The sequence below is a fragment of the Sminthopsis crassicaudata genome, chromosome 2, assembly GCF_048593235.1.
Source record: "Sminthopsis crassicaudata isolate SCR6 chromosome 2, ASM4859323v1, whole genome shotgun sequence".
In the NCBI taxonomy this organism is placed as follows: Eukaryota; Metazoa; Chordata; class Mammalia; order Dasyuromorphia; family Dasyuridae; genus Sminthopsis; species Sminthopsis crassicaudata.
The window spans coordinates 442,342,159-442,369,993 of NC_133618.1; the positions used below are offsets into that span (position 1 = coordinate 442,342,159).

The 27,835-nt window shown below is 35.2% G+C and overlaps 1 protein-coding gene across 9 annotated transcripts in view; it reads left to right on the forward strand.

The window, feature by feature from the left end:
• The window catches only part of PTPRT (protein tyrosine phosphatase receptor type T), a 1,285,960-nt gene that overhangs the window by 295,763 nt on the left and 962,362 nt on the right, over window positions 1–27,835 (forward strand). The window lies entirely within an intron of this gene.

A 27,835-nucleotide genomic window follows, 5' to 3' on the forward strand; every position in this document is an offset into this window, starting at 1 on the left:
AATAGCAAAATGTAATTTTATGTATAGTTTGTCTCCCATATTAAACTGATAGGAAAAATAGAGTCTTAATATATTTGGTGCCTAACACCTAGTAAGCACTCTGGTTTGAGTTAAGTAAACTATCAGGGCTAGAAAGATAGTTGGCTTTGGTTAAAGAGGGACTAACACAGGTTAGTAAATGGAGTAAGTTCATTGAATCTAGAACTAATAAAGGTCCTTATAGATTATCTAGTCCAGTCATTCTCAGTTTAAAAGATGAGAAAATTGAGACTTGAAGAATGGAAGGTATTGGGCCAAAGTCATTCAGATAGTTAATGGTAGAACTCGGGTAAGAGCCCAGATTCCCTGACTCCCAGTCCTATTCTACCAGAAGTTGTTTATTGAAGGTGACAATGATGATGATCAAAGCTGCTTCTCCTTTGGCAAAGATGAGGTACCGGAAAGTTTCCATTCTTGAATGGAACCATTTTCTGAGCAGTATTTGAGCCAAAGCAGCCTCACTATTAACAAACAAACCCCATGCATTGTCTGCTCCCCACCCCTAATTCTATTGGAAAAAAATACAAAGGGGGAAATTTTGCTCAAACTTTTCCAAAATGAATTTATTCTTGGACAGTCAGCAAGCATTCCAACATGAGCTCTTTGGCCCAGTTCCGGATGCCAGCCTGCAGCAGGAATTTATTACTGAGCGATCATTTACAGCCAGAACAAGCACACCGATAGAAACGCAGAATCCAGGGGTGATGAGTTATGCTGTGCATTGTCGATATCAATTTAATAATCAATATTGTGGGGGAAATTTCAAGTATTTAACAAATTGTTTGCTAACACGTTTCCATAGCAACAGCATCTCTTAGTTTCCTTCAGGGCTGGTTCCTTGAGAATCTTTCCAAAGCCCCTGCAGTGCAGATGAACAAGATGAGGTAGGGGAAGCTTGCCACCATTTCTATTAGAACAAATGACAGCGTCTAAATGTTATTCTGCGGAATTAATGTGAGAAAAAAAAATCCCAGTGTTTTAGCCTGATGCTATTCTTTGATCAAGGTTTGGAGCTCCAAAGAAGCTAAATTCATTTCAATTTAAAAACAAGCTTTTTAAAAGTGACTATATGTATAAGTTAGCCTAATGCTAAGAATTGAAGATAAGAAACTTGAAACAGAATGCAGACCTTCCCTTCAAGTAACTTTTATTCTCCTAAATGAGAAATGACATACACACAGTTAATAACAATATGAAGTATGATATGATAAGAGCCAAAGAGAACAGATGTAGGAAAATTTTAGGAAGGAGAGAACACTTTGTGCTTGGGGTGAGGCAGAATGCAAGGGGTTTCATGGAGAAGGTGATAATCTGAGTTGGTCCTTGAAGAAAGATCAGGATCCTAACAAGTTAAGATGAGGCAGTATATTCATTCCTAGGGATGATCCTAAGAATGTATGAGGTAGGAAATAGCAGGGCAGAAGACTTTTAAGAAGATATCAAATCAGTCAAGACTTAAAGAAATTAACACTGATAAATGAAAAAAATACCTAGCCATACCAGACTTAAAACTGTATTATAAAGGGGGTACTTATCAAAATTATTTGGTACTGTCTAAGAAATAGAGTAGTGGATCAATGGAATAAGTTAGGTATACAAGACTCAAATCTAGTGTTCAACAAATCCAAAGATTCCAGCTTCTGGGATAAGAACTCCTTATTTAACAAAAATTTCTGGGAAAATTGGAAAATAATATGGCAGAAACTGACCAATATGGTATAGACCAACATCTAAACTCCCGTAGCAAGATAAAGGCAAAGTGAATTCATGATTTAGACATAAAGAGTGATACTATAAACAAATTAGGAGAGCAAGGGGATAGTTAGCTTGTCATATTTTTGGAGAAGAGAAGAATTTATTGCCAAAGAAAAACTAGAGAACATTATGAAATACAAAATGAATAATTTTGATTACATTTAATTGAAAATTTTTTGCACAGACAAAACCAATGCAGTTAAGATTAGAAGGAAAGCAGAAAGCTGAGAAATAATTTTTACTGCCAGTGTTTCTTATAAAAACCTCATTTGTAAAATATATAGAACTGATTCAAATTTGTAAGAATACAAATCATTCTTCAGTTGATAAATGGTCAAAGGATATGGAAATACAATATTCAGATGAAGAAATTAAAGCCAATTCTAATCTTATGAAAAATGCTATTGATTAGAGAAATGCAAAATAAGACAATTCTGAGGTACCACTTCATACCTTTCAGATTGGCTAAGATGATAGGAAAAGATAATGAGAAATGTTGGAGGGGATATGGGAAAACTGAGATGCTAATACACTGTTGATGGAGCTTTGAACTGATTGATCCAACCATTCTGGAGAGCAATTTGGAACTATGCCCAAAGGACTTCCCAATTAGGCATACCTTTTGATCCAGCAGTGTCTCTACTGGGTCTGAGAGGGAAAAGGACCCACATGTGCAAAAAAAAATATACATAGCAGCTCTTTTTATAATGGCAAGAAACTGGAAATTGAATGGATGCTCATCAGTTAGGGAATGGCTAAATCGGTTATAGTATATGAACGTAATGGAATATTATTCTATAAGAAATGATGAGCAGACTGATATCAAAAATTCACACGAATGGATGCTGAGTGAAGTGAGCAGAACTAAGAGAATATTGCACACAGTAACAACAAGATTATGTGAGGATCAACTCTGATGGATTTGGCTCTTCTCAGCAGTGCAGTGATTCAAAGCAATTCCAATAGACTTGGGATGGAAGCAACTATCTGCATGCATCCAGAGAGAGAACTATGGAGGCTGAATCAAAGCATAGTATTTTAACCTTTTTTTTTTAATTTATTTGTTTCCTTTTTTTCTCAATTTTTCCCTTTTGGTCTTATTTTTCTTGCACAATATGACAATATGGAAATATGTTTAAAAGAACTGCACATATTTAACCCATATCAGAAAGCCTGGTATCTTGGGGAGGGGGAAGGTAAGGGAGGGTGGGAGAAAAATTTGGAACACAAAGTCTTACAAAAATGAATGTTGCTATCTATCTTTACATGGATTTGAAAATAATACTCTTGAAAAAATAAAATGAAATATATTACAGAAAAAATAAATTATTGAGAAAAAAGAAATCTCTACTATTCACTGGAAGGTCTTCTTATTGATCTATTAAAGCTGAAATTTAAGTATAGTTTGACCACATAATGAAAAGATGGAATTCATTGGAAAGACTAGTGTTGGAAAAGATTGAAGGCAAAAGAAAAAGGGGATGGCAAAGAATGATATGAATAAATAATATCATGGAAACAATGAACATGAGCTTGGAATGACATCAAGAGATACTGGAGGACAGAGGCGTGCTATATGGTCTATGACATCATGAAGAGTTCTGCTATTTTCTTTAGTTGTTGTCCATTTATTCAGTCATGTCTGACTCTTTGTGACCCCATGGATCATAACACATCAGGTGAGCAATGTGAAATAAGGCTGAAAAGGTAAGATTGGAGATAGATTATGGGAAGAGCTGGACACATAGTATGTGCTTCTTAAATGTTATGTTTTTAAATAAACTACTTCATATTTAGTCCCCATATCCTTCTTTTTGAATGCAGATGACTCTCTCCATCACAAGTCTATAGGAATTTACCTGAATTACCTCATTGTTGAAAAGAGCCACATCCATCACAGTTGACCATTACATAATCTTGTTCTCTTTGTTCTTCTCACTTCTCTCAGTTATCAGTTTATGTAAGTCTCTCCAGGCCTTTCTGAAATCACCCTGCTGACAATTTCTTACAGAACAATAATATTCCATAACATTTATAACATTTATATACCATAATGTAGAATAGATTCTTGAGAAGAGTTTGGATTCAACAATATCTGGGGCTCTACATTAGACTCTAATTAGGTTCTGTTATTCAGTATTGTAGGCATGAAACAATACCCTCAAGAGGTGGGAAGAAGGTGGAATGAGTTTGGAAAGATTAGGAGGGAGGAATATACCAATCTTGTACAATTCAATAGAAAGTAGTCCTTCGTACCTAGCATAGTACCCTTAACATAAGTCTCAATAAATCCTTGCTAAAGTGAATGAATGAATTAGTGATTTAGTGCAGTGACAGCTGTCTAGAGTGGACATAATTGTAAAGGGCTTCTTTTTACTGCTCTTAAAACTACGTCCAGCATACCAGTCCCAAGGGGTTTGTTTCATTGTGTCTGAGTTGCAAACCCTGTTTAGCATCAGAGATACAGGCAAGTTATAACTTCATCTAGAAACATGACAAAGAATCACTACAACTGGCCTCAGGGTCCCAGTAAATAGTGCCTTGAAAGTCAACCAAAGGCTGTGATCACCTTTCTCTCTGGGCCTCCTTAGTGCCAGGAGCCTAATCCTTGGAGTTCCTTATTGCTCTTATTCGATTAGCTGCTGACATAGGAGAAAAAGGGCGAGAGAGGGGAAGAAAGGAATAAATGTAAAATTATGAACATGCATGGCTATGAAATGGCTCATAGGTGTCATAATAACAATAACTAACATTTATATATAATGTTTTAAGATTTTCAAAGTACTTTACATATATAATTTAATTTTCTCCTCACCACCACTCCGGAAAGTGGATGCTGTTATTAACCTCTTTTTACAGTCCAGAATACTGAGGCAGACAACATTTAAATAATTTGCTTAGATAGAAATTATAAGAGATAGGATTCCAGCTCAAGTTTAAGGCAATTTTTTTTCCCACTACAGTGGAACTACTAGGCTACTAGGCTGAAAGAGACCACAAAACTCCGAAATAAGGCTGAACCAGATTAAAATGTCATTGGAATATGTTTAACAAATATAAATACAAACATATAAATGCACAGATAATATTAATTTGTGGATTCTTAAGACAACATGTAGTCTATAGGGATTTGTTTCTATTTGAATATGATACCACTGCACTATACCATGTAGTTTGCATATGGATATGGATATATTTGTATGTGCAGTGTGAATATATGGGCATGTGTACATATATATACATATACACGTGTTTGTATGTGTGTATCTATTATATACATGGATGCTTCATCTGTGAAAACCTGCTACTAATACTCTGAGGCTCTGATAAGTAATTATGTCATTTAAGATATTTCAGCTTTGTGATTTTCTGAGAGCATGTGTTCTAAAAGCAGTGTCTCTGCCTGGTTTGGTATTCATAGATCTTAATACTCAATGTATGCCCAGACTTTTGTCTTTGCCCCATTTATTTAGCTTGCCAAGACTCTATCTTATTATTTATATATTTTGACCAATTTAGGATTCAAGACCCAGACTTAAACTCTTGTGGGAAAGATAAAATTTGAAAACAGATACTTTTTTTTTTTTTTTAACCAAACAAAGTGTGATCAGTATGTAATGGAGATACAAAGTACTATATGAGGTTTGAGGGAAGAAAAAATACTTTCTTGCTGGGAAAGTAAGGAAAACTTCCTGGAGGAAGTAATCTGTTTTCTTTTTTAAATGTTTTATTGTTTCCATTTTTTATATTATTTTCATTTTCTGATGACTTTCCCCCCTCTTCATAGAATCTTTAACTCTTAAGTATAAAACAAAAGAAAAGTGAATGCCCATGTATGAAAATGTATGCCTCACTCAGTATATATTGGCCATTATCATCTCTTTTCAGAATGGAAACAGGTTTTGTCAGTCCTTTAATGAGTATTCAAGGATCAGAGTTCTGAAGCCCTTTTTATGGTTATTATGTATATTGTTTTTCTGGTTCTCCTTATTTCCAAGAAATAAAATTTAAACTACATTTTGAAGAAGTGGTAGAATTGTCATTGAAATTTAGTTTCAATTAGAAATTTATTTAATTGGTAGAGATATGGATTCAGGATTCAAGCAAAACAAAGCAACCAAGATAAGCAAAGAGTTAGAAATAGGACTATATGGGTGTTACTCAGAGAATGTGGCATTATCCTGCTTGTGGTATTATGGCATAATTGATAAAGATTAGGCCTCAGAATCAGGAAATGTGGATTCTATTCTTGCCTCTGATACATACCAGTTGGTTACCCTGATACTTAACCTATCTGTGACTTAACAAATGTCTAAAAGAAAGAGTTGCAAAAAAAATGCCAATCTGTTACATTCATAGAGAAAGACTCCTCACCTGATGAAATATACTATACTATGAAAATCATAGATCCAGTCTCCATTCTTATTTTATCCCTTTTGATGGGCCATTGAGTATATTAGCATCATATTGTGGAGGACAGAATCAAATTAGACAGTTTTCACCCTGTTTACATATACCTCCTTGCTCAAAGCCTGTGAACATGCTCAGGGCTCTGTTATCCTTAAAATCCTTCTCTTGATTCTCCCATCTCTTCAAGCTGTCATTTTATTTCTTTCCTTCTGTTCATTGCTTAATTTGTAGGAAAAAATACCCAATGCTTGCTTTTTCACCATTTATTAGTTCTTTACCTCCTGGCAATCTGGCATCTAACCCCTAATATTCTACTAAAAAAGCTGTCTCAAAGGTCATCAATAATATCTTTATTGCCAAATTCAGTGCTTTTTTTCTTAGTGCTCTGACCTTTGTGCAACATTTGATATTGTTAATCTTTGCCTTATGATAAAGTTTCTTTTCTTTTCTTTCTCCTTCCTTTCTTACCATTGCTTTTGAGATCCTTTTACTGGTTATTAGTATTTACAGGTGTGCATAGGTTTTTCTTGGCTTCCTTCTTCTCTCTCTAAACTCTCTCTTGACTCATCTGTTCCTTTGGGTTCATTTATCACCTTTATGCAGGTGACTCTCTAATTTGTATTATTTGTCTTCAATCTTCCTTGAGCTTCACTTTTATTGATCATATTCTAAACTGAACTTTACAATTTCTCCCTTAAATGTGCCTCTTCCTCCAACTTCCCTGTTGATATTTTAAAATTCAGTTTTATTTTCCTCCTTTAAGATTTAGCATCTTTTGCTTTTCCTTCTTTATCTCTAGCATCCATCCCAGCTGACAAGACTTATCAGTATGTATGTATATTGCATCAGTCTTCTCCTTTCTACTCACAGTGATACCACTTCTTTTCAGCTTCTCATTACTTTGCACTTGAATTATTTTTAATGGTCTTCCTTTTTGAAAAAAAAATATTGATGCTTTCTTATTTATGTTAACCAAAATTACCCCAATATTGTTATTTATGTTAACCAAAATTATCCTAATATCCCTTCTCCTACATCCTCTCAGAAAGCATTCCACATAATAATAGTTTTTAAAAGTAAAAGAAGAGAATCAGTCAAACTGATCAATACATTCAAAATGTTTGAAAATAGGATATACAAGGCTGTGTTAATATTTTTTTCCTCTGGAGTCTGTAATAGTCTTGTAATTGATTTCCCAATCTTCAGTCATTCCTTTCTTTTCTTTTTCTTCTTCTGGTGTAGAAATTCATTTTATACTTTAGAAGTCTGACTATGCCATTTCCCTGCTCAAAAACATTCAGGGGTACTCTGTTTCTTTTAGGATAAGATATAAATTCAGCCTGGCATTTAAGTCCTTCTGGTTCTAATATACCTTTCTATCTTTATATCACATTATTCCTGTTTATACTTTCCATGTCCCAGGTAAAAAATGCTACTGGCTCTTTTTCATATTGACCTGTTGCTTCTTGTTTCTGTAGGCTGCCTCTCATATGTGAAATACATTCCATCCTCATCCTTGTCAATTAAAATCCTTCTCTTCCTTCTAGTCTCATCTCAGTTACCATTAAAGTCTTTTTGCAAAAAGTATTGTTTTCTTCTTTAAATATTCAGATCAGACCTCTGCCTCAAATACATTTTTATTATATATTTATCTGTGTTTGTGTCATTTCCTACTTAATAGAACATTAACTCTTTAAGGTACCAAATTTCATCTTTTGGTGTTTTCATTCTTCAATACTTGATACTATATACTGCATGTAGTAGGTCTCTTATCAGTTTGTTTTAGTTTGTGAGTCCTCAGCAAAGATTGAAAATGGTTTTAGTCATGCCCAATATGATAAAACATTATGTTTTTTTGTTGCCAACATTAATTTAAAGATTTAATGTTGTCCAAAATGCCAAAGAGAAGAGGAAAAAACTAGATAAGATAATAACAAAATTCATTTGAAAGAACAGCTCTAGAATATGAAGGGAAAGAATGGGGAAAAACATGAATTAAGGGGAAATAGTATTTCTGGACCTCAAGCTATATTTTTAAATGGCAATATTCAAAACCATTCTGTTACTGGTTAAAAAACTGAAAAGTAAATCAATGTATTGAACCAGACAAGGAAGGATTAGAAATAATTGAACTCAGTAATCAACCTAGTGTTTGATTAACCTGAAAATATAAATTATGTAGGAAAAGAACTCCCTGTTTGTTAAAACAGCTAAGAAAAACTATATGGAACTGTGAATTCTGTGTGTATAGCTTTCTTTCGGCTTCTCTTTATAGGGGACTGGGCCTTTAAAGAGTAATGTGAGAGGATAGATTTAGTATGAATTTTGCTACTTTATTTCAAATACATGTAAGTATCTATATCTGAAATGTCATTAACATCCTCTTCAATCATTAAAATAAAGATGTATGCTTCTTCATTATTGTTGGAAAAAAAAGAACTACTAGGAAAATTGGTAGGCAGCATGGCAGAAATTAGGTTTAAACCAACATCATCCTAAACCATAATTTGCAATAAATTTAAAACGAGTACATGATCTGAATAGTAAAGATGATACATGATAAAAGAGGAGAAAAAGATCATTCACAACTATGAGGTGAATTTTTAACCAAACAAAAAGAAAGAGCAAATAAAAAAAAGACAAAATGGATAATTTTAACTACCTGAAATTGTAAGGCTTTTGTACAGACAAGATTAACACACTTAAGATAAAGCAAATGCTTGAATAAGTTTTGTATGATAGCTCTGATAAAGATCTAGCATCCAAGATATATTGACAACTAACAGAAATATATAAACCCAAACTATCAGAGAAGTGGTCAAAGGATATGAATGTACACTTTTCAGAAAAAGAAATTAAAGCTATAATAGTCACAGAAAAAAAAATATTTAAATCAGTATTGATTAGAGAAATGCAAATTAAAATAACTCTGAGGTTCTGATGTTGTACAACCCATCCTGTTCCCATTGTTAACCTTACTCCACACAAAGGGAGGCCATAGTCTTGGGCCTGTTATCTTCTCAGCATGACCAAGGTTTGCCCAATGTGTCCCTTACAAATAAGGGACCGTCCTACTAAGCAGGCCCACTGGAGCATAATCTTACCCTACAAATGAGGAAAGCATCTTTATGGTTCTATATTAACATCCCTCTTCCTGTATTCCTATTGTGTAATTGCTGACATGAACATAGTGAGTCTTCATTCAAAACTACAGCTAGATCAACTTGATTTGCAAGTGTGTCCTTTCATGAAATAAAGGATTCCTTTGTAAGTTTTTCATATTCTGAACTACTCTCTTAAAAACAAGTGCTTCATCAATATTACCTCACAGCTATCAAAAATGACAAATGTTGGTAGAGTTGTGAGCTGGTCCAAGAATCCTGAAGAACACAAAAGCTATAAAACTGTGCATCCCTTTTGATTGAACAATACCACTGTTAGCTCTGTATCTCAAAGACAGCAGAGAAAAAGGAACATGATATAAATTTATTGCGTCCCTTTTTCTGGTGGCAAGGAATTTAAAATTGAAGGACCCTTATTGATGGGGAATGGTTGAAGAAGTTGTAGTATATGATTGAGATTATTATATATAATTATATTATATACTATTGTGCTATAAGAAATTACATAGGGAATGGTTTCAGAAAAACCTAGGAAGACCTATTTTAATTCATTCAAAGTAAAGCAAGCAGAATCGGGAGATCATTTTACACAGTAACAAGAATGTTGTAGTGATGATCAGCTATAAAAAGACTTAGCTGCTCTGATCAATACAATGACTCAAGACAATTCAGGACTCATGATGAAAAATGCTATTTACTTCCAGAAAGAACCAATGAACTTTGAGTACAAATTGAAATATTTTTTTTCACTTTATTTTTCTTGCTTTTTTGTGACATGGCTAATATATAAAAATGTTTTGCATGATTTTACATGTATAATAGATATATTGTTTGCTATAGGTTGGGGGGAAGATGAAAAGGGGAAGAGCATTTGGAACTGCAAATTAAGAAAAACAACAATGCTAAAAATAAATTTAATAAAAATTGCAAACCTTTAATGATCACATGAAAGAATGTTCAAGTCACTGATAAAAAGAGAAATGCAAATCAAAACAATTCCCAGGTTTCACCTTACTTTCAGCAAATTAGCAAAATGACAAAAGATGGGAGTAATTAAAGTTGGAGAGGATTGTAGAAAACAGATATACTAATATATTGTTGACAGAGCTATGAATTGTCACAACCATTTTGGAAAACAATTTGGAAACATGTTTACAACGAGACTAAGATATCCATACTCTTTAATCCATAAATTTCACTACAAGACATATAACCCAAGGAGGTCCATTGATTTGAGGAATGGCCTAGGAAATGGTGGTACATGAAAGTTATGAAATATTATTGTGCTGGGGGCAGCTAGGTGGCGCAGTGGTTAGAACACCAGCCTTGAATTCAGAAGGACCTGAGTTCAAATGTGGTCTCAGACACTTAATACTTCCTAGCTGGGTGACCCTGGGCAAGTCACTTAACCCCAGCCTCAGGGAAAAAAAAAAAAAAAGAAATATTATTGTGCTGCAAAAAATGTTGAGCATGATGGCTACAGAAAAATCTGCAAAGATTTGCAAGAATTGATACAAAGTAGGCAAATGGAGCCAAGGGAAAAATATATACAATGATCCTCACAATGTGAATGGAAAGAACAACAAGCACAAAACTAAAGTGAACGTCAAAAAGTATAAAGAACAAACTTGGTCATAAAAGAAGAGATGTGAGAAAATTTCTTATAGTGCTTCTTTGAAGAGATGTAGGGTCCATGAATGTGGAATATTACATAGGATCAGATTTTTTTTGGGGGGGATATATTGATCGATTTTATTGAATCTTTCTTTTTTCTTTTAAAAAAAATAAAATAAAACTGTAATCTATCTACTGTATATTGCATTGCCTTGAAAACTTTGGGATAAGTAAATCAAGAAACATTTGAGCCAAGCACTGGAGATACAAAGAAAGGCAAAAAATGAATCCTTGCTTTCAAGAAGCTCACATTCTAATGAGGGAGACAACTATATAGGATATATATATATATATATATATATATATATATATATATATATATATATATATATATATATATATATGTATATATATATATATATAATAAGTTGGAGGTGATTTCACTAACTTTAAAGAGGACTGAGAAAGGCTTCCTGCAGAAGATGGGATTTTAGATGAGACTTGAGGGAACACAGAAGGTGGAAAATAAGGAAGGAGAGTTTTAGAAATCAGGGACAAGGGGGGCGGAGCCAAGATGGCGGAGAGGAAACACACTACTCAGTGAACGTCCTCACTCCCTCACAACCAATTAGATAAATTAAGTCTCAAAATTAGCTCAGGACTGATAGATACCACAAGGACTGGAAGCACGACTTACCAGCTGAAGAGAATCTGGAGTTTCAACAGGAAAGGTCAGTTCTCAGGGGAGGAATAAGAAAGACCAGCACAGACGGTGGGGTAGGGGCACACTGCGCCCATTGCGCTGGGAGGGGCTCTGGGATCAGAGAAGCCACTGAGGTAAAGGAATCTGGCACAGGCTGTTAGCTCTTCTCTGCTAATTATTTAGCAGTTCAGAAGAGAAAGCCAAAATATTTTAAAACTCAGATTAGATTTCCCCCCCCCCCCCCCCACCCTGGGGGTGACTCTGCAGACTAGGCACCAGGGGGTGTGGCCTCAGCTACCTCCTGAGAATAGTTAAGAGACTGACAAGTGGGTGGAAACGGCCCAAGGCAACACACACAGCCTAGCTTAGCTGGAGGGAGTGGAACTCAGCTCCAGGAAGTCCCAGAGAAGCGGAACCTTTGAACTAGGGACCGCGGTTTCTGGCAGACACATCCAGTTTGAGCGCAGGGGCTTCTCACATCACCTGCTGCAGACATCCACTCCCCACCCGGACACATAGGCTGAGCTTCTTGCTGTCTTCACTATTCTACGCCCTCAAAGCACAGCAGTGCTAATCACCTCTGAGGCGCTTCCAGGGAGGGGGTGGGGAACTCTCTCCCAGAGCTCTCTCTTAGCGCGGGCGCAGGGGCCGCTGCATCCATCCGGTCTGGGAGGAAGCTGGTAAAGAAGTAAATAATTTCCTACCCCAGGGACAGACCCCAAAACATTTTTTAAGTATGAGCAAAAAAGCTAGAAAAACTATAGATTCCTTCTATACAGAGAAAGAGCGGGTACCCAACCCCGAGGAAGTTAACAGCAAAGATTCAGAAGATAACAACCTAAAGGGGAACGATTCCTGCCCCCCATCACATAACTCTCTCCTAGAAGAAGCTCTTAAGAAATTGAGGGAGATCGAAGAAAAATGGGGCAAGGAAAGGGAAGTTATGATAGAGAATAACAACGTCCTGAAATTGGAGTTGGAAAAAATAAAGAATTCACAGGAGATGCAGGGAAACAAAATTAGTGAATTAGAAAAGGTTAAAAAAACACAGGAAAGTAGGATTTCTGAATTGGAAAAGATAAAAAAGTCTCAAGAAAATAGAATTTCTGAATTGGAAAAAGAAAATAATTCTCAAAAAAAAAAAATTAGGGAAATGGAAAAAAATTCAATAGAGCAAAATAATTCATTTAAAAATGAAATTGGGCATTTACAAAAAGAACTAAAAACTGTGAAAGAAGAAAATAACTCCTTAAAAGTCAGGATGGAACAAATAGAAATGAATGATTCACAGAGAACTCAAGAATCAGTCAAACAAAACAAAAAAAATGAGAAGCTGGAGAACAACGTCAAATACTTACTGGGAAAATCTATAGACCTGGAAAATAGATCTAGGAGAGATAATCTGCGGATTATTGGACTTCCAGAAAACTATGACCAAAAAAAGAGCCTAGATTCTATTTTACAGGAAATTATCAAAGAGAACTGTCCAGAGATAATAGAAACAGAAGGGAAAGTAGATGTGGAAAGAATTCATCAAACTCCTTCTGAAATAGACCCTAAAAAAAGAACACCACGGAATATTGTGGCTAAGCTGCAGAATTACCACACAAAGGAGAAAATCCTGCAAGCAGCTAGAAAAAAACAATTTAAATACCAAGGTGCCACAATAAGGGTCACCCAAGATCTGGCTGCCTCCACATTAAAAGATAGAAGGGCCTGGAACCTGATATTCCGTAAGGCAAAAGATCAAGGACTGCAACCAAGAATGAACTACCCAGCTAAGTTTAGCATCTTTTTCCACGGAAGAAGATGGTCATTCAATGAAACAGAGGAATTCTATATGTTTCTAAGAAAAAAACCAGACTTAAACAAAAAATTTGATCTACATCCACAAGACTGAAGAGAAACAGAAAAAGGTACACAGAACCCTTGAGAACTGTAACTCTGTTGTGGGTATATAAAAAATACTCAAGGATAATTTGATTTTACTGATATAAAAGAAAAAAAGGGGGGTGTAGTAAAGGGAAGGAGGTCGGTTCAGAAAAAGGGGAAGGAGTGATAAAAAGAGGGAAACTACATCCCAGGAAGAGACATAGAAAATACACCATATCTGAGGGAACTTAGTGAGGGGGAGAATCATTGTGTGAATCTTACTCTCATCAGAAGAGGCTCAAAGAGTAAATAATTAACATATTTGTTTTTCAGAGAATTTTCTCTCACCTCATTAAAAGGGGGGAGAGGAAAAGGGAAAAGGAAAAGGGGAATAAGTGAAGGGACTTGGAGGGAGGGGGGAGGGATCCTAAAAAAAAAAAAAAAAAAAAAAGAGGGAGGGTTGCGCGTCACAAGGGGGGTCTGTAAATTAAATATCGGGGAGGGGGATCAGGGGGGTCAAGGGAAAAAAGCATAATCTGGGGATAATACGATGGCAGGAAATACAGAATTAGTAATTTTAACTGTAAATGTAAATGGGATGAACGATCCCATCAAACGGAGACGGATAGTAGATTGGATCAAAAAGCAGAACCCTACAATATGTTGCCTACAGGAAACACACTTAAAGCAGGGAGATACATACAGAGTAAAGGTAAAAGGTTGGAACAGAGCCTATTATGCTTCAGGTAAAGCCAAAAAAGCAGGGGTAGCTATCCTTATCTCAGATCAAGCAAAAGCAGAAGTAGATCTCCTTAAAAAAGATAAGGAAGGAAACTATATCCTGCTGAAAGGTAGCATAAATAATGAAGCCATATCAATACTAAACATATATGCACCAAGTGGTATAGCATCTAACTTTCTAAAGGAAAAGTTAAGAGAACTGCAAGAAGAAATAGACAGTAAAACTATAATAGTGGGAGATCTCAACCTTGCACTCTCAGATTTAGACAAATCAAACCACAAAACAAACAAGAAAGAAATTAAAAAAGTAAATAGAACATTAGAAAAACTAGGTATGATAGACCTTTGGAGAAAACTGAATGGCAATAGGAAGGAATATACTTTCTTCTCAGCAGTTCATGGATCCTATACAAAAATTGACCATATACTAGGACATAAAGATCTCAAAATTAAATGTAGGAAGGCAGAAATAATAAATGCCTTCTTCTCAGATCACAATGCAATAAAAGCTACATTCAGTAAAAAGTTAGGGGTAAATAGACCAAAAAGTAATTGGAAACTGAATAACCTCATCTTAAAGAATGACTGGGTGAAAGAGCAAATTATAGAAACAATTAACAATTTCACCCAAGATAATGATAATGATGAGACATCATATCAAAATCTTTGGGATGCAGCTAAAGCGGTAATAAGGGGAAATTTTATATCTTTAGAAGCTTATTTGAAGAAAATTGAGAAAGAGAAGATTAACGAATTGGGCTTACAACTTAAAAGGCTAGAAAAAGACCAAATTATAAACCCCCAACCAAAAATTAAACTCGAAATACAAAAATTAAAAGGAGAAATCAATAAAATTGAAAGTAAAAAAACTATTGAATTAATAAATAAAACCAAGAGTTGGTTTTATGAAAAAGCCAATAAAATAGATAAACCTTTGGTAAATTTGATCAAAAAAAAGAAAGAGGAAAATCAAATTGATAGTCTTACAAATGAAAAGGGGGATCTTTCCACCAATGAAGAGGAAATTAGAGAAATAATAAGGAGTTACTTTGCCCAACTTTATGCCAATAAATTTGATAACTTAAGTGAAATGGATGACTTCCTCCAAAAATATAGGCTCCCTAGATTAACAGAGGAGGAGATAAATTGCTTAAATAGTCCCATTTCAGAAAAAGAAATAGAACAAGCTATTAATCAACTCCCCAGGAAAAAATCCCCAGGGCCAGATGGATTCACATGTGAATTCTACCAAACATTTAAAGAACAATTAGCCCCAATGTTATATAAATTATTTGAAAAAATAGGGGATGAAGGAGTCCTACCAAATTCCTTTTATGACACAGACATGGTACTGATACCTAAACCTGGTAGATCGAAAACTGAGAAAGAAAATTATAGACCAATCTCCTTAATGAATATTGATGCTAAAATCTTAAATAAGATATTAGCAAAAAGACTTCAGAAAATCATCTCCAAGATAATACACTATGATCAAGTAGGATTTATTCCAGGAATGTAGGGCTGGTTTAATATTAGGAAAACTATTAATATAATTGACCATATTAATAATCAAATTAATAAGAACCATATGATCATCTCAATAGATGCAGAAAAAGCATTTGACAAAATCCAACATCCATTCCTACTAAAAACTCTTGAGAGTATAGGAATAAATGGATTATTCCTTAGAATAATCAGGAGTATATATTTAAGACCGTCAGTAAGCATAATATGCAATAGAAATAAACTGCAACCTTTCCCAGTAAGATCAGGAGTGAAACAAGGTTGCCCACTATCACCATTACTATTCAATATAGTACTAGAAACGCTAGCCTCGGCAATAAGAGCCGAGAAAGAGATTCAAGGAATTAGAGTAGGAAATGAGGAAATTAAACTATCACTTTTTGCAGATGACATGATGGTATACTTAGAGAACCCCAAAGACTCTGCTAAAAAGCTACTAGAAATAATTCAAAATTTCAGCAAAGTGGCAGGATACAAAATAAATCCACATAAATCCTCGGCATTTTTATATATCACTAACAAAATGCAACAGCAAGAGATACAAAGAGAAATTCCATTCCAAACAAATGTTGATAGTATAAAATATTTGGGAATCCATCTACCAAAGAAAAGTCAGGAATTATATGAGAAAAATTACAAAACACTTGCCACAAAAATAAAATCAGATTTAAATAATTGGAAAGACATTCAGTGCTCTTGGATAGGCCGAGCGAATATAATAAAGATGACAATACACCCCAAACTAATCTATTTATTTAGTGCTATACCAATTAGACTCCCAAGAAACTATTTTAATGACCTAGAAAAAATAACAACAAAATTCATATGGAAGAATAAAAGGTCAAGAATTGCAAGGGAACTAATGAAAAAAAACTCAGAGGAAGGTGGTCTAAGTGTACCTGATCTAAAGCTATATTATATAGCAGCAGTCACCAAAACCATTTGGTATTGGCTAAGAAATAGACCGGTAGATCAGTGGAACAGATTAGATACAAAGGACAAAAAAGGGTACATCTATAGCAATCTAATCTTTGACAAACCCAAAGATTCCAACATTAGGGATAAAAATTCATTATTCGGAAAAAACTGTTGGGAAAACTGGAAATTAGTATGGCAGAAATTAGATATGGATCCACACTTAACACCATATACCAAGATAAGATCAAAATGGGTCCATGATTTAGGCATAAAGAGGGAGATAATAAATAGATTAGAGGAACAGAGGATAATCTACCTCTCAGACTTGTGGAGGAGGAAGGAATTTATGACCAGAGGAGAACTAGAGATCATTATTGATCACAAAATAGAAGATTTTGATTACATCAAACTAAAAAGTTTCTGTACAAATAATACTAATGCAAACAAGATTAGAAGGGAAGTAACAAATTGGGAAAATATTTTTAAAAACAAAGGTTCTGACAAAGGTCTCATTTCCAAAATATATAGAGAACTGACCATAATTTATAAGAAACCAAACCATTCTCCAATTGATAAATGGTCAAAGGATATGAACAGACAATTCTCAGAGGAAGAAATTGAAACTATATCCACTCACATGAAAGAGTGTTCCAAATCACTACTGATCAGAGAAATGCAAATTAAGACCACTCTGAGATACCACTACACACCTGTCAGATTGGCTAAGATGACAGGAACAAATAATGACAAATGTTGGAGGGGATGTGGGGAAACTGGGACACTAATACATTGCTGGTGGAGTTGTGAAAGAATCCAGCCATTCTGGAGAGCAATCTGGAATTATGCCCAAAAAGTTATCAAACTGTGCATACCCTTTGACCCAGCAGCGCTACTACTGGGATTATATCCCAAAGAAATACTAAAGAGCGGAAAGAGACATATATGTGCCAAAATGTTTGTGGCAGCTCTTTTTGTTGTAGCTAGAAACTGGAGGATGAATGGATGTCCATCAGTTGGAGAATGGTTGGGTAAATTGTGGTATATGAAGGTTATGGAATATTATTGCTCGGTAAGAAATGACCAGCAGGAGGAATATAGAGAGGCCTGGAGAGACTTAAATCAACTGATGCTGAGTGAAATGAGCAGAACCAGAAGATCACTGTACACTTCAACAACAATGCTGTATGAGGATGTATTCTGATGGAAGTGGAAATCTTCAACATAAAGAAGATCCAACTCACTTCCAGTTGATCAATGATGGACAGAGGTAGCTGCACCCAGAGAAGAAACACTGGGAGGGGAATGAAAATTGTTAGCACTAATATCTGTCTGCCCAGGTTGCATGTACCTTCGGATTCTAATGTTTATTGTGCAACAAGAAAGTGATATTCGCACACATGTATTGTACCTAGACTATATTGTAACACATGTAAAATGTATGGTATTGCCTGTCGTCGGGGGGAGGGAATAAGGGAGGGGGGGTAATTTGGAAAAATGAATACAAGGGATAATATTATAAAATATATATATATATATAATAAAAAAAAATTAAAAAAAAAAAAAAAAAAAAAAAAAAAAGAAATCAGGGACAACCAATGAAAATGCCTGAATTCACAAAGTGGAATGTTGTATAAGGAACATCTTGGAGGCCAGTGTCATTGAATTGCAGATTTCTTGGAAGGAGAAATCCTCTTGGCCATAAAGAATAGGATTATCTGGCATTAAAAATATGTTCTTATTTAGAAGCTCTATTCAAAAAGTGTCCTCTTTTGTAGTCTTTTTCATGTTGCATCCTAGGTGGTTACTTGGGTGCTTACCTTACATTTCACCTCTGCTAGGGGTAGTTTCAAGCCAGACTTGGAAGTTTAGAATTCCTAAAGACTCATTGAGAGGACTGAAATAGCAGGAGATAGGTGTGATCAAAGTTATACTCCAGGAAGACTTTTTTCTTTTCTTCAGTGAAATAAAGTGCTTAGTCACAGAGTAAGACCTGGCTTTAACTCCTACTTCTACTTCCTAAATGGTTTTTCTTGACTGAGTCTCTTGACCTCTTCAGACCTCAGTTTACTCACATGAAAAATAGATCATTGGACGATAGAATTCCTAAGCTATTTTTTTGCCTCTAAATACTTTGATTCTAAGGTGACTTTTGTAACATGTAGGAGAGTTGTAAAGGTAAGACCAGAGGTCAGGAGAATCCTGTATGAGCTATTTTATTTGTACATATCAAAGACATTTATTGAGAAAGAAACACTAGACTAGAGGAAGGAAACATTCATTCATTCACTCCTTATTCAATAGAAATGCATTATATGCAGAGCACTGTGCTTAAGCTGGGGGACATACATACTTTAAAGAAGACTAGGTTCTTGCTGTCAAGGTCTTGACTTTTTCCTTCTTACCTTTCCTTTATTTTTCATTCTTAATAAGAGAGTCAGGATTCAGAGTAGAAGACAAAAATTGTTCCCCTGCAGGCAACTACATGAATCTTGATTTCTTTTTCTTTTTCCTGCTGCCGCACACTGGGCTTCTGGGGATGGGGAACTGCTTAGGGATGGCAGATGCTGGTTCAAATTTTTATCAGGTTTTTGATAATTAAAACTCCAAGATCTTCAGAAAGTCAAGTTACAATAAATTTCAGTAGCAGATGTTAAATTGGGGTGGATTGGCGGGGGAGTGGACCTAGGGAACAGAAGCCCTTATGAAATGAACTAATGTTAAGATCAAACTGGTCTACTTCAGATGCTTCATCAGCTTGTGAATGAACAAATTTCCTTGGCCAGCTCCCTAGTTGCTTCTGGGTCAAGAGAGCCCTCATCCTGCAGTTTCAGGTGGGTTTTTTTTTTTCCCCTTTCCTGGAGTTTCAGCCCCATCCATCCCAGCATTTGGAGAACTGCTTCATCCCAAGTGGCTTCAGGAGAAAAGGAGAGGGAAATGATAGATTTATATATTGTATTGTGGTATTCCATGGAATATGGCATGGTAAATAGAAAAGTAGAGTCAGGAAAAGCTGTGTTTGAGTCTTGCCTCAGGAATTTGCTGCTGGTGGGGGGGAGGAGCCCCCAAACTCTTTCTCTCTCTCTCTTTCTCTCTGTATCTCTCTCTCTCTCTATCTGATTTTGGGAATGAGACATGAGATAAAGCACTTGAGAAACTCCTTTAAGGAGAAATTATCCTCGAATCCTGCCTCTGTGAGACCCACCCCAAGGAACCAAGATAAAGTGGTTTATCTTGAAGTATTCAATTCCAAGATTTTCTAATTCTATTGTTGGCTCAAAACCAAGTGCTCTCATCATTGGGGATAGTGAAACCATTGAGGGAATCTCATTCAATTGAAACTTCTGTCTCAGATTTCCTTATAAAAACAGCGATTTTAAACTCACTCCTTGCAGAGGACCTAATATGCCACGAAATCTCTCTCCCTTCCATAGCAGCAAACTCTGCCCGTTGGGATGATCTTCTCTTCCAGTGCTACCCTCTCTTTATCTTTCTCACCTATTTCCCTAATGAGACTTTATACCTCTCTGTCAGGATCTCTCTACTAGAAACTTTACTTCTCTGCTAGAACTCCTCCACTACTTTACTCCCCTATAGGGACCTTGCCACTAAGGAATTCAGCTTCTCTATTCATGCATAGCAAAGGCTGACTTCCCAATGCCAATAATAAACTTCTTTTTATCAGTTTAGCATTTTGGGTTCATAAATTTGTTTATGAAGGATCTCTGCACTGCCAGAAGTGGATTCCCACAATTCCCTACCTTGCTCTTGAGTCAATCCTAAAGGGGATTTAGGGGAGCCAAATCTTTTCATTTGGTTGCCTGAAACCCAACCTGCCACTGACCTCATCATTTAACTCCCTAACCACAAGGAATCTTAATCTCATCATTTTGGTTCCCTGAATCTAATCTCATCACTGGAACTTAACCCATCTGGGTCATTTGTAGGATGAGAATTTGACTTTATGATCTCTGAGATCACTTCTACTCTAAAATCTCTGGTCTTATGATCCCATGAAAAAGCCAGTACACTATATTCCTACAATCTTATGATTCTTATACTGCCCTGTCATCAAGTATTTTGGTCCTAGCTTCCAAAGATTCTTGTGGACTGAGAGAATGGAGCATATATGCTATTAATCTGCTGGCAAATGATTAATTGCCAGATAAAGGTAGATAAAGCAAAGTTAGCAATCTTTAGATGATACTAAAGAATTATATTTGTTCTTTCCTGGCTCACTGTACCTCTTGATTTTGGAACTTAGGGATGTTATTGTTTGGCAAATGTCTGCTCTACAGAGACTAGGATTTCTGTTAGAGTTTATGGACCACTTTGGAGAGAAATGGTAGTTTTTTTTTTGTTTTTTGTTTTTTTTTTAACTGAATGGGTAGTTCAGCTCAAATTCATTTGGGCACAATTGATATTTACTTTGCAAAGCGTTTATTCCATCAGAGGATTAGATATCAACCATATACCTATAGGCAACCATATTCAGAGTCAAAAAAATTTGTGAGGAAAGAGTATTGAACTGAAGGTTAAATGATGAGGTCAGTGGCAGGTTTGAGTTCAGGTTCAGGCAACCAAATGAAGAGATTTGGCTCCCCTAAATCCCCTTTAGGATTGGCTCAAAGTAGGGAGTTGTGGGAATCCACAGCGGCAGTGCAGAGATCCTTCATAAATGAATTTACAAACCCGAAAAGCTAGACTGATAAAAAGAAGTTTATTATTGTCATTGGGAAGTTCATAAAAACATTATGAAATATATAATATATAAAAACTGTATTTTATACCTATACAAATTTTACATACTTTGTTTTGTTTCACTTAAAAACATTATTCTAAGGAGTCCAGAGGTTTCTCCATACTGCTAAAGGCATTCATGGCTCCAAAAAAGATGGAAAATTCTTTTAATGGTTCCCAATCTGAATCTACTCCAATGCTAAGGTAGCATTAAGCCTTATCTGCATTTTGAAGACTAACTGAAGGTGAGGAGGAGGAAGGCATTAGCTTAAAGTTATTCTGCTAGTAAAGTGCTCAAGAGATAACATTAATCCACTATCTTCTGGCTCTCAGACGGGGGCTGTTTCTAATACCCCAAGTCCAAATGCTGATATGCATTTTTTTTTTCATTTTTTGTTGATAATTTGTATAAATCATATTTTAGCTCCAAAGAGACCTTGAAGATAATAAGTTCAAATGTCTCATTTTATAAATCCTCCCACGATGACATAGATTTGTGTTCTTTCCAATACAGCATTTTTTATTTGTTTAGCTATGCAAGTTCCATATAAAAAAAAAATTAAGCAAGAAATGCCAATATGGTTAACTGATTTCAAAAATAATATCTTACACATATTTAATATATACTGTATAAAATTTTCACCTGAATTGCAGAAGCTCAGACTTGGAAGTGGATCTAGTCCAGCCTGTACCTAGGCCAGATACCTGACCTACCTGACAAGGACATACCTGACAAGGACTTGATCATCCATCCTTTGCTTCTAATAAGGGGGGACTCATTAACTTCTATGCAATAGATTCTACTATTGGACAGCTCTCAGGGTTTGCCTGAAGTCTCCTTGAAACTTCTACCCATTTGTTGATTCTAGTATTATCATCAGTAGCCAAGTTTAGGAAGGCTAAATTCCCCTTGCTATCTCTATGAATAGCTGAAAACAGCTGCCATCACCATGACTGGTAAAGTAGAATAAATCAGAACCAGCACAGCTGGTTTTCATCGAAATCTGGCACAGGATTGTAGATTAAGGGCTGAAAAGGATTTTAAAGGTCATCCTGTTCAAGGCTCAGATAGAGGGAGTGGCTTAAATAAGATTATGCAGATAACCTAATAAATATCAAGTATTGCTGGTGTGAGACTGGTAGTCTGGATACCTGGATTTGCATCCAAGCTTTGACACTAATCCAGGTAGCCTTGGGCACATTAATTCTTTTTTCTTGGCATCAAATTTCCTTTTATATAAAATGAGGGGATTAAGCTAGATCAGGAATCAGTAAATTATGACCCACAGCAAATCCAGCTGTGAATTAAAATCCAAACATAAAAATGAAAGTTAAAATTTTAAAATAAAATTGCATTTTCTTTCTTGGAAGCCCTACAAAAACAATAAACAGGTCAGATTTGGCCATTAGGTCACAGCTATTGATCTCTGGACTAGGATCCTTTCTAAGGTCTTTTGTTATCACTTTTGTTTCAGTTAGGTCCGAATCTTTGTGACTGCTTTTGGAGTCCTTTCCTTAAATACTTTCTTTAATCACTTCTTTGAACCTCTACCTTTGTAGCAAACTATTTAGCATAATCACCTGGTATCATGATTAATTTTGAAAACTTATATTACATTTTGTCCTTGTAGTTCCTTGTAGTTCTCTTCTCTAGAAGAGAGGAGGCAGGTTTCATTATCTGTTTTCTGGGACCCTTATTAGGGTTTTTTAAATTTATTCAGGGTCTGTATTCTTTTAAGTTTGTTTTAGACTTTTGAACCAACATGGTGGAGGACCGGAGAATGTGCTTTTGCAATATGGCAGCTGGATGTTTTGTAATGATTACTGGCCTTCAGTTTCTCCCTGTCTACTAATTGCTTCTCTCCTGCTTACTAACATATTCATGTTTCCCCTATCCTCAAGACAAGCCTCTCACTAGATCTGTTGATCCCTGGTAGCTTTTATCCTTTATTATGCCTCTCTTTTGTGGCTAACCTCCTTGAGAAGACTATCTACCATTCTTTTTTTTAACTCTCTGAAGTCTCATCATTCAAATGAAGTGTCTGTCTTTAAAGTCACAATAATTTCCTTTAATTTACTTTTTAAAATATTTCCCCAATACACTTAAACTTTTTAACATTAGTTTCAAATTCTTTTCCTCTCTTCTGCCCTTCCTCCACTCCTTGAGGCAAGCAATATGACATTGATTATACATATGAACTCATGTAAAACAGATTTCCATGATGGAAAATACACACACACACACACACACACACACACACACACACACCACCACCACCACCACCACCACCACCACCAGAAAAAGCCAAAGAAAATGAAAGAAATGTGTTTCAATCTGTACTCAGATTTTAACAATTATTTCTCTAGAGATGAATGGCATTCTTTATCATGGATCCTTTGAAATTGTCTTGGACCAATAATTTCTTAATTGTCAAATCTATTATCCTTTTCTCAATCCTTATTCTTCTTGACCTCTCTACAGTCTTTAACACTATTGGCAATCCTCTTCTTCTTGTTATCCTTTTTTCTGGAGATTTTTTTGGGCATTGTTCTGTCCTTGTACATTTTTTACCTGTCTGACAACTCCTTTATGTTTCATTTGCTGAATTTTTATCCATTCCCTGCCTGTTAACTATGGGTATCTCTTAAGACTCTGTCCAGGCCCTTTCCTCCTTCAATACTATTTCACTTGGTGATTGTCAGCTCTGATGAATTCAATTATCATCTCTGTAAAAATGATTTTCAGATCTCTTTATTCAGTTTTAATTTCTCTCATTAACTCCAGTCATTCTTGCATTACCAAATTATCTTTTTGACAGTGAATTGGATGTTCTGTAGGTACCTGGAGCTCAACATACTCCAAACAGAAATCATTATTTGTCATCTTCCTAACTTGCACCCGGCTCCAAGCTTACCTCTCTTAACTTCTCTATTATTGTGAATGACAGAACCATACTCCTCATCACCCAGGTTTCCTTCTCAGGTGTTATCTTTTATTTACTCTGATTCATCCCTCATATCTAATCAGTGGCAGCCTATCTTTCTACCTTCACTATATTTCTTGTTTATTTCTGTTTTCTGATATCACGATTTTGGTGTAGCTCCTCATCACTTCATGACTTGACTATTGAAATAGCCTTTTGGCCTTCCTGCCTCCTGTTTCTCCCTATTCCAATTAATTCTCCATGAGTTATCAAAGTGATATTCTAAAGATATAGGTCTTACCATGTCCTTTTTCTGTCCCCTTCTTCCCCATTTCCACCCTTTTCCTTACCCAATAAATTCTAAAGGCTCTCCCTTACCTTTAGGATTTAATATATAATCTTGTCTGACTTTTAAAGCGTTTATAACCTGCTCTCTTCCTATTTTTTCCATTCTTGTTATACTTTATCCACTCTATATACTCTACATCTCAATGGTACTGGTCTGCTGTTCCTTACTCAAGATATTTCATTTCTCTACACCATGGCTTTCACTGGTTAGCCTCTATTTTTTGAATTCTCTCCAGGCTTTTCTCTACTTCTCTACTTCTTGACTTCCCTAGCTTCTTTCAAGACTTAGTTAAGTTCTTATCTTACAGGCATCAGTGTAGTACAATGGATAAGGTGATTTATGTAGCATCAAGAAGACCTGAGTATCAATATGATCTCATATACTTACTAGCTATGTTAACCTAAATAAGTCACCTCTGTTTGCTTCAGTCTTTTCATCTGTAAAATGGGGATAATTATAGCACCAACCTTCCAAGGGTTATTGTGAGGAAATTGAGATAATATTTATAAACACTTTGTAAATCTTCAAATACTATATGAATGCTACTTATTATCATTATTACTTTCTACCAGAAGTCTTTTCTGGTCCCCCTTAATGTTAGTGCTTTGTTTCTATGATTATCTCAGATTTATCCTGTGTGTGTTTCTTATTCAAACCAATTGTTTGTATCTTACCTCCTCTAGGATCTCTCTGATCTTGATAGATTGTAAGTTCCTTGAGGGAGCAATTTTTTTTTTTTTTTTTTTGTATTTCTTTGTACCTCTAGCACTTTTCTTAGTGCCTGATAAGTAATAGGTGCTTAATGAATGATTTTAAACTTTTTAAAAAATTTTATTATTTTTTATTTATAAATTGTTTTTGACATTATATATGCATGAGTAATTTTTTTTTATAACATTATCCCTTGTATTCATTTTTCCAAATTATCCCCTCCCTCCCTTTACTCCCTCCCCTTGATGACAGGCAATCCCATACATTTTACATGTGTTACAATATAATCTAGATACAATATATGTGTGTAAATACCATTTTCTTGTTGCATGTTAAGTATTGGATTCCGAAGGTGTAAGTAACCTAGGTAGATAGACAGTAGTGCTAACAGTTTAAATTTACTTCCCAGTGTTCCTTCTCTAGGTGTAGTTATTTCTGTCCATCATTGTGAATGATTTTAAACTTGACTTGGTCTTGAGTCAAAAACTTAGGTTTGAGTATCAGGCCTGATTCTTACTACTTTTGTGATCTTGGGAAAATTGCTTCATTTTTGCAAAAGTCTCAGTTTCATTTTTAGAATGAATAATAGTATCCTCTAATGGATAGAGAGGGCTCTGCACTTGGAGCTGGTAAAGACCTACCTTCTAATCTTCTTCAGTCACTTATCTAACCCTGCTGATCCTGGGCAAAGCACATAATTTCTCTAGGCCTTAGTTTTGTCATCTGTAAAATGAAGGGAATTGAATTGGATGGGATCTATAAAATCCTCTTAATTCTAAATTTGTGAATGAAGGGTGACATCTCTGCCCCAAGGAGGTAAGAGAGTTGCCTACTTGAACAAGATATAAGCTCCTATATATCTGATTTTTGTTTAGTGATTCCTAATGCCTAATACACTATTATGCTATTAGATCAAAAGCAAAATTTGCAAATCATTATTGGTTAAAAGGGGAAAAGAGTAGATTTTAAAAAATGATTAACTCTGTTCCCCGTAAGTGCTTTCAGAGTGAGAGATTATTTTTAGAAATAAAACAATAATTTTTCTAGAGGTTCTCAGGGGTGGCCAGAAGAGGAAGACAAATACCTTCATGTCTATTAATCTTGGTCCAATGAGCTTGTCTGGCATATGGAAGCATTCATCACCGAAATATAAGGCTATCTTCTATGCAAATATTATATCCCTCTCAGATCTCTTCAGTACTTTAATCTCAGGACTTCTAGCATACACAGTCATTTAACAGAGTAGAAGATAGAAGAGACTGAAATAAAAATGAAGTTAATAGAATTCTCTTGCAGGTAACATATTCCAAAAACAAATAGATGAACAAATAGATCCCCACTTGACATGATTCAGTGTCCTAAAGATCTGTGTCCTAAAGCTCTCAGAGCCTTCATGGAATGAAGCCTGACATGGTGCATGCTGGCATGAGTTGTTAGATGATGTAGGCAATCCTCAAGATCTAGAAAGAAGACTTAGGTTGTTAAATATTCGACAGTTGCATAATCAAAAATTCAGCTCACATTTATTTATTTTTATTTTTAAAGCTTTTTATTTTCTTTATACATATATATATATATTCATTTACTTAGTATTTGATTTTCCCCCAATTGCATGTAAAAATGATTTTTAACATTCATCTTTAAAATTCAAAGTTCAAAATTCTCTTCCTTCCTTCCCATCATCCTCATTGAGAAGAAAAACAATTTGACATAGGTTATACATGTTTACTCATGCAAAACATTTTCTTAATAGTTATGTTGTGAAAACATAAACAAACAAAAAGTTCCCAACAACAAATTCTTGAGAAAAATAAAGTAAAAAAAAAGTTTACTTCAATTTGTATTTAGTAAAGCTTTTTATTTTCAAAACATATGCATAGTTTTCAGCATTCATCCTTGCAAAACTTTGTGTTCCAAATTTTTTTTCTCCCTCTCTATCTCCCTCCCTTAGACAGCAAGTAATTCAATATATATTAAACATATGTACTTGTTCTATACATATTTCCACAATTATCAGGTTGCACAAGAAAAATAAGATCAAAAAAGGAAAAAAATGAGAAAAAACAAAATACAAGAAAACAACAACAAAAAGAAGCGAAAATACTATGGTGTGAACTGCATTCAGTCCTCATAGTTCTCTCTCTGGATGCAAATGGCTTTCTCCATCACAAGACCATTGGAACTGTCTGCTCACATTTATCAATAAACTTGTATTACAAATGCTTTATATGCCTTATCTTATTTGATTTCACTGATCCTAGCTCTGATAACTTGCTAGTTGTATGTCATCCAATCTTTTTCATTTGTAAAAGGAGGGAGGATGAGGGCAGCTAGATGGTGAAGTGGATGCAATGCTTGGAGTCAGGAAGACCTGAATTCAAATCTAGCTTCAGACACTTAATAGCCATGTGACCCT